The sequence below is a fragment of the Crocodylus porosus genome, unplaced genomic scaffold (assembly GCF_001723895.1).
Source record: "Crocodylus porosus isolate Cpor-Errol unplaced genomic scaffold, CroPor_comp1, whole genome shotgun sequence".
Lineage (NCBI taxonomy): Eukaryota > Metazoa > Chordata > Crocodylia > Crocodylidae > Crocodylus > Crocodylus porosus.
Window position 1 is genome coordinate 87,588,905 of NW_017728947.1, and position 7,699 is coordinate 87,596,603.

Sequence of the window (7,699 nt, forward strand, 5' to 3'; positions counted from 1 at the left end):
TTACCTTCCTTTGGGCTTGGAGGATCGTCTCCTTAAGGAGCAACCACTCTCCTGGACACCTGACTCCCCTCCCCTTCAGTTCTTGGGCTCCTCGAGATTCATAGGCCCACTGATCCAGGTCAGCAGCTAATTAGTAGTTCCTTTTACAGAGCTTTATCTTCCTTCTAAATGATTTCTGGATATGCCAGCCAATTTATAACTTTTGAGCTATGCTTATAACTTACAGCCATCCAGATTCTCCCATTATAATTATTCTTAGGACTGACCAATAGCAGTACAAGCCTGGCATTCTTCTGATAAGGTTCATTTTTACTACGCCACAGGGCTTACTACTTCAAGACTTTGTTAAATTTACTAGGTCTTACTTTATACAAGGCCTTACTACATCTTTGACTTTAATTAGGCTTTTAACAACATATAACTTAATATCTGAACAAATGACAGAAAAACACTTGGTCTAATCTTCACAGAGTTCAGCAAGCACCTTAAACACAATTTTTAGCTGTTACAAAAGACTTGTAGGCACAGTGGATAGCCATCACCAGTCTCAGTCATTGGTCAGGGAGTGCCCATAAGCTCAAGCCCTTTATATGGCAACTGACAGACATCCTTGCACCCTGGGACCCAGGCTGCAGCCATGCTTTATACATGCACAGGCTGTCTTCCCAAGTCCCTGCCCCAGTCTGGCACCCATGGTGAGACATGACTGGGGGAGAGCCCCTCAGGCATCCAGCAGCCTTCCCTACCAAACTCTCGAAATGCACCCCCAACCAGCAGCTCAGGGAACCTAGAACAGTGCCCACCATGTCAGCTCTGCTGCCCCAGCCCCCCAGGGTGCAGCTGACCATGACACTGGCAGCCACGCCAACTCCTCCCTGGGGGCCCCTAGCTGAGTGCCTGCTTGCCAGACTCCACCATCTGAGGACATTGCCTGAAGCCATACGCTGTTGTCAACAGTTGTGACTGTGGAGCTGCCAGCCACACCAGTCCCGGCCATGTGCTAAGTCCCACCCAGCCCAGCTGCACTCCCCTGGCCCCAGGTCCTCCCCACACCCTCCCAGCATGCAGGGAGATGGGAGATAGTACAAAACTTCATTGGGCAGCCTGTGTCCCACAGTTGGGTTAGCACAGGCATCTTACATGCTGAGGAATGTATTGATGCCAGTGGCAATGTCCTCCTTGGCTGAAAGGGGCAGGAACATGTAGCACAGCTGCAAGTAGCCCTCCAGGCTCACAGTGGTATGGGAGCCTGCAAGAAATACCAGGCCAGTTACCACCCCAGTGAAAGGGAGGTTGGGGTGCCTTAATAAGCCCAGCTTCCAAACACGGGTGGAGTTACACCTAGTCAGGCCAAGAAGGCAGACCCAGGAGAGAGAGTGGGGCTAGAGACTCAGAGGCCTGACTCTCAACTGGTCAGTGCTGGGGTCAGGACCAGAATGGTCAAAAGGGCCAGGGGCCCACCACGAGGGACACCCAGAGATGAGGGCCTGGGGTTTCCGACTGGGTTTGGAGGTGAGGCTAGGCCCTGTGTGGGCAAAGGTCCCGGGAGACCATGCCTGAGAGGGGAAACAGCTCAGGGAGCTAGGCATCCCCAAATGAAGGCACAGTATGATATCACATTTACCCAAAGAATGCTGTTTGTCTACTGTCAAATACCTTCAAGTCTGAAAAATCTGTATGGTGGATCTCTGAATGTCCAGTTCTGCTGATGACCCATGTGAATATCCATACAATGCAACGTGGTACAATTTCATTGTTGCCCTTTTGGTTCTTTTCAGTCTGTTTTTAGAGGGAAGGAAACCTAGGAACCTGTGCATGTAATCTCTGGGACTGACAGTCTGTTTTTAGAGGGAAGGAAACCTAGGAACCTGTGCATGTAATCTCTGGGACTGAAGCCTTAACAGATCAGGGAACTTGCTGTTGATGCAAAACCAGATGGACAAAATCCCATAGGAGTGAGTGGGAACCCTCTGCTAGCACCTGTTTGTGAGAAAGGTGAAATGACTGAATGAGCCAGGCCTCATTTTATGATATTTAGGGTATTGTAACAAAAATACTGTTAAGATTTGAAGTTGGGATGAATGAAAAGTTATCCTGCCTGTTGGATTATAAAAATAAAGATTTGTCTCCAGTATGCTGGGGATAAGTGCTTACCTGAACTGGCCAGAGCTGATGGTCACTATGAGTGCTCTCATTTTCCAGGTGTTTGACTTGATGTCTTCTTTTAGACTAACTAGATTTTTGCGGGGGGTGGGGAATTAATTGCAAGCTTTTGGGTGCAAACACCCTTAATCAGGCATCAGAGAAAAGATTGTAAAAGTTCTCCTGGGTAGAAATGAAAGTTCGTATTTCACAGAGGAGTCAATAGATGGAAGGCTTCTCTGGGCTGACAGTTTTCAGCTGGTAAAGAGTCTCTCAACTCTTGTTATAACTCTGTTATGATGCAAATGACCTTGAACCAAGGCAGGAGCAGTATCTCAGGTTTCAGGTGGTCACAGTTTCTTCCTGCTTGGGAAATTTATAAAGATACCCGTGCCCACCTGGCTTTCTCTATCCACGTGGACGTGGCTCTGATGTTCCAGCCAGGTGTCACTCCGCTCCTGGACCCTTTAGAAACAGAGGCAGTTCTCCCTCCCGCGTCAACGATTCCGCTCTCTCCTGCCACGTCTTGATATTCTGCAATGGGCGGGCTCGCCTGGCGGGTCCCTCGATGCCCGGGTCCGACCTGGCAGTTGTTCACAGGGCTTCACCACCCCTGCACCCCGGCCTCACACCACCTTTGCTGGGCCGCCTCAGCGATGTCTTGAGGCCTACCTAGCGGATCCAGCCTATCCCACTTGCGTACTGACGCCTCGTGGGGTCAGGGCACATACACTCCTAGCAAGGCTCGCTGCTAACCCCGCTCCCCGAGAGGCTATCTCTGGGACCAGTTCTCTGGTCTCTCTATGCCTAGTACCCCAAGTGTTTTCCCCAGACTTCCCCAATGTGGGGCCAATCACCTGTAGCCCTGACAACAGTGGTACTCCACCGCTCCCTGTGTATTTTACTTAACCTAGTCCCCTAAGCACAAGCCCATTCACGCTTAGCCTCCAGGGCTTAGACAGCGACCCCGCCCCGATCACGACCCTTCGTCTGGGTCCTCCCGCGCTCTTGCCTCCTGGCGTGCCATCCTCTACTCCCCACCAGTCCGACCCTCCGCCTGTGTCTTGCGAGGTCCTCGTGGCTGCCTCTGCTCTCCGTTCTCCAGGCCAATGCTCGCTTCCCCGGAGTCCGATGCCGATGGGGTACTTCTCTCCAACTCTCCTTGCTCCCGCTCTCCAGCCCCCTCGGGATGCTCCTCCGGGACCTGCTTCTCCTGCGGTGCCTGTAGCAGCTCATCCCTAGGGCCATCCGCCCCCTCTGCCGCAGCTGCTGCCATTTTTATCTTAGCCGGCCGGTGTCTGGTGCTGACATCACCTGCCGGCTGTAGCTGCACAGAGGCGGCTCACGAGCCGCGCAGTTTCCTGGGGAGCGTCGTTCTGGGCTGTGGGTGAGTAGTCAGCATCGCCCCACTCCCCGGGACAATGTCATAAAAAAAAAAAAAAAATCTATTGGCTAAAATTTGGTATCTCCCGTGTGTTGGGTATCCAGGTTGTAGCCATATCCTAAGAGAGCTGAAAAACTCCTTACAAGCTAAGAACTACCTGTCCAAAGGAGCCTTCCATCTATTGACTCCTCTGTGAAATTCTATGAAATATGAACTTTCATTTCTACCCAGAACTTTTACAATCTTTTCTCCAATGCCTGATGAAGGGTATTTGTGCCTGAAAGTTTACAATTATTTTTTTTTTGCCAAAAAACAAAACAAAACAAAAACCTTGTTGGTCTAATGAAAGATCTCTACCATGAGCCCTGATTGTAGCTGTATTGGTCTAGAGGAAAAAGGAACCTGGATACCTGACATGGTGTCCTACATTTGCAGATGTGTCAAGTACTTAACTGAAGTCAGTGAGAGCTGTGCTTTGAACAAAGAAAGTGCTATCCAATGCTAAGTCTTTGAAAAATCAGGTTATAGGCATCTCAAATTGGACATTCAGTATTTTTATCTTTTTAACCTTAATCTTCTCCTCAGTTCTCCATTTATAGAGTGCGGAATTTTCTTTGTGTGTGCATTCTGTGAAAATGCATCTTCTTTGTGAAAATGCAAATGTGTGACCTCATCTCCACTTCACAGTGCTGTTTGGGAAAGAAATTCATTAGTATCTGTGAAGCATTTGGATTCTCTAGGGATGAGTGTCATTTGCTTGAGATCTTTTAATTAATCATTTTCTGTCTTCAGAGCAGGGTTTGAATGCTATGCAGTAAATAAGGCATAAGGCCATATATTGAAGATGAAAACAAAAATGTAAATAGCCACTCATTAAATAAGCAACAACCATTCTGGGAACTGAATGAAGCAGGAGTCAAGCGGAAAAAATACTGTGATCCTATTGTTAAAGACAGTCACATAATGCTTTTGCACAGGGTTGTGGAATTAAGGTCCTACAGATAACCAAAGTTGGGAAGTGTCAGAATAAGAGTTGTTTAACATTGCACTTAACGTTACTTTTTTCAGTCTTGTGTGTTCACACATATACAATATATTTATATGCATGTAAACAATATGATATGAGCAAATAATTAGTCCACATGCCGGGGCAAATTCCAATGGGAAAAAAAGGCATTATCTGAGAAGTGAAAAATGTAAACAAAAGTATTCCCCTAACGCTAATAAAGCAATTCTGAATCCTACGTTTCGGCAGTACCATTCAGGCTCCATAAGATGGCAGACCTGCATATATTTAATAGATTTTGTCAATATAATGACATTATAGTCAATATACTGCTTGAAAATGGTCTGTTTAAGTGGATGGTACCTGTTTGCCTATGCAGCAGCTATAATAATCACTTTATTTAAGAAAAGATTTAACTTAAATCAGAATGTTTTTAATGTGATACATTTAGAAATACAGCAATATTTAAACAAGAGTCTTTGCTGGTGGTATTTCTAAAGCTTAAACTGCTTTGGGAGATAAACTGCATCGAGTTTTGGGGTTAGGGGGATTGAATAACTGAGCCACATAACACACCGTCTTAATAAACTAATAAATGATAAATCATTCCAATAAAATGATAACTGTAAATTATTCCAATTACTTACTTTAGAAACTGCTAAATCAAGTAAATTAGCTCTTGCATTATATGCATTACCACAAAAGAAAAGCTTTCATTTGTTAATGACCAGAACATTGTTTTCCTTTGAAACAAATATTTGAGTTCTGTCTAGTACATAATTTTTGCAGTATCTGTTCAAGAGGGTCTTGTGTTCATTGCACCAATAATAATTGGCTTTTACCCTAGAAATTAATGCAACTATTTTTGTCAACAAAATGATATCGTTAACTTAAAACATTCTTTTTCAGATTCAAGCTAGCCTTCATGTTGCGTTTAGCTCAACATAACTACTTTTTATTGAAAAGTGTATTTTTTATTTCTGCTACACAAATAATTTCTAGCATAGAGTCTTTCTGGAAGAAAGTGAATACCAACTATGTTATTTTATTTTATGCCTAGTTTTTAGATTGCTTTGCTGCAAGCCTGTAGTTTTCTAACCTAAGGTTTTTCAAGTTTGAGATTGGAGCAGGAAAGCATTGCTTGTCAAATGATTAAGATGTGGAAGAAGCTCAGAATCTTGCTTGTGTATTTTAATTTTAACAAACCCTCACTCATAAATGTCATAATTACACAGGCATATACTTTTCCCATAAAGACTTCATGCTGTTTAAACTTGGCCAGGGCCTACAAGTAAACGTAGCTAGGTAATTTTAATATTTTTGCAAGAATTCTTTTGGGGAGGAAAAACCCCGTAAAAACTCCTTTCAGCAAAAAAGCAATTTCTATTTGGCAAGCCTGTGAAAGGGAAATCATTTATACTTTCTATTTTTTAAATTATTTCTCAGCAACCAAAGGAATAAAGACAATGAATTCTAATTTATTTAACCTTAATAGCATCTCAGTGGAGCACTACCACTTTCATCTTCAGACTTGATTCAGGCAAAACTTCCATTAAAGTCAAGAAACTGGGTAGGCAGGATCCATACTCATATTCAAAGTTGCAAAGTTTCATATGTTAACATAGGATTTTTAAAAAGGCATTTTGTAGTAAATAAAGTATAGCTCTGTCTTGTGTTCAGAGACTTGTTGCCAACTCACGCTTTAAGAACAGGCTTCTAAAAACGAGCAAAGTCAAAACTGATTCAATAGAAACCACGTATTGTATCACTAAAACACACACCAACTAAAACCAGTGAAATACTAGAATAGGACAGTACAGTCTGGAAATGACTTCTGTGTTTCGATTTTCTCTTTTGTGCCCTCCTCTCTTAAGACAGTTATCTTCGACTGGTCAGGATTTAAATAAATAAACATTAAAAAAAAAATCATCTTATTCTGCATCCCCCCTAATTGGCAAATTCATAAAGCCCCTTCCTCTCACGAGAGCATCTGCTTGAATGTTGAGCCACATATGTGGTCATTTCTAAGCAGACACGAAGGCCCGCGGTGGCCGGCCGGGGCGCGGGGGACCCCCAGGCGCTGAGCCGGGACGAGCCCCGCTCGCACGTGGCGGTGGTGGGAGCGGCCCCAGGCGGGGAAGAGAAGGGCCGCGCGGGGTGCTGCCGCCCGGAGCTGACAAGATCGCTCGGCGCTTTCTCTCCCGCCCCGCAGCCCCCGGCTCCTTGCAGGCAGTAGTGGCAGCAGCGGGGTCTGCAGCCCCCAGCCCGGAGAGGCGGCTCCGCAGGGGCTGCCCCGTTCCTTCCTCTCCCCCCGGGCGCCAGGGGCCGGGCTCCGCCCGCAAGCAGTAGCCACCCACCCCACGCCCGGGCCGTGCCCACAGCGCGCCTGCCGCACATCGCAGCCAGCATCATTACTTGACGCATTGCAGGTCGGCTGCGGCCAATCGAGAAGCTCGGCTCTTCGCAGGAAACCACTGCAGGGTCCCATCAGCCAATCGGAGAGCCCTTGACAAAGAAAGGCGACCTAGAACGCCTCGGCAGCTCTTTGGTGCGTGTTGGCGAATGGCGGAGGAGAAGTAACCCTCCGCGAGAGAATATAATCCCTCCCTCCCATGCATTCACGTGCGAGCGGAGCGCTTCCTTCGAGCGCTAAGGGGCGCGGCGCACGTGGAGAGCGGGCCGGGCCGGCCGGGCCAGGCAGTGCCGTGACGTGCTGTGCTGGAGTATCCGCTGGGACCCAGCTGCACCCAACCCTGCAAGAGCTTCCCGCTCTTGGCATGAGCTGTTCCTGAAAGGGTGGCGCCCAGCTCGCGGGAGGTCTGGGGGAAACAGAGGAGCGAGGCGTCTGGTAGCTTGGCTTGGATCCCCGTGGGTTATTGATTAACTCGCCCCTGTGTGGAAGGAAGCAGCCTGGCTTTTTGGAGGGTGGGGGGGACCGCAACCCAATTAAAGCAGTTTAAAGTGACTCGAGGAAAAAACTGCGGTCTCACTGCTGGTAACGTTCATTTGAAACAAAACTCAGCTCCTAAAGGGAGCTGACCCTCGTCTGAGGGAGCTGTGGTTGTGAGCAGCAGTGATGGCAGCAGGAATGACATCTGGGCGGGCCCCCACTGCTGATGGAGGCTCTACTGAAAGGTCTGGCCACAGCAACATTGTCTTTTGCAAAT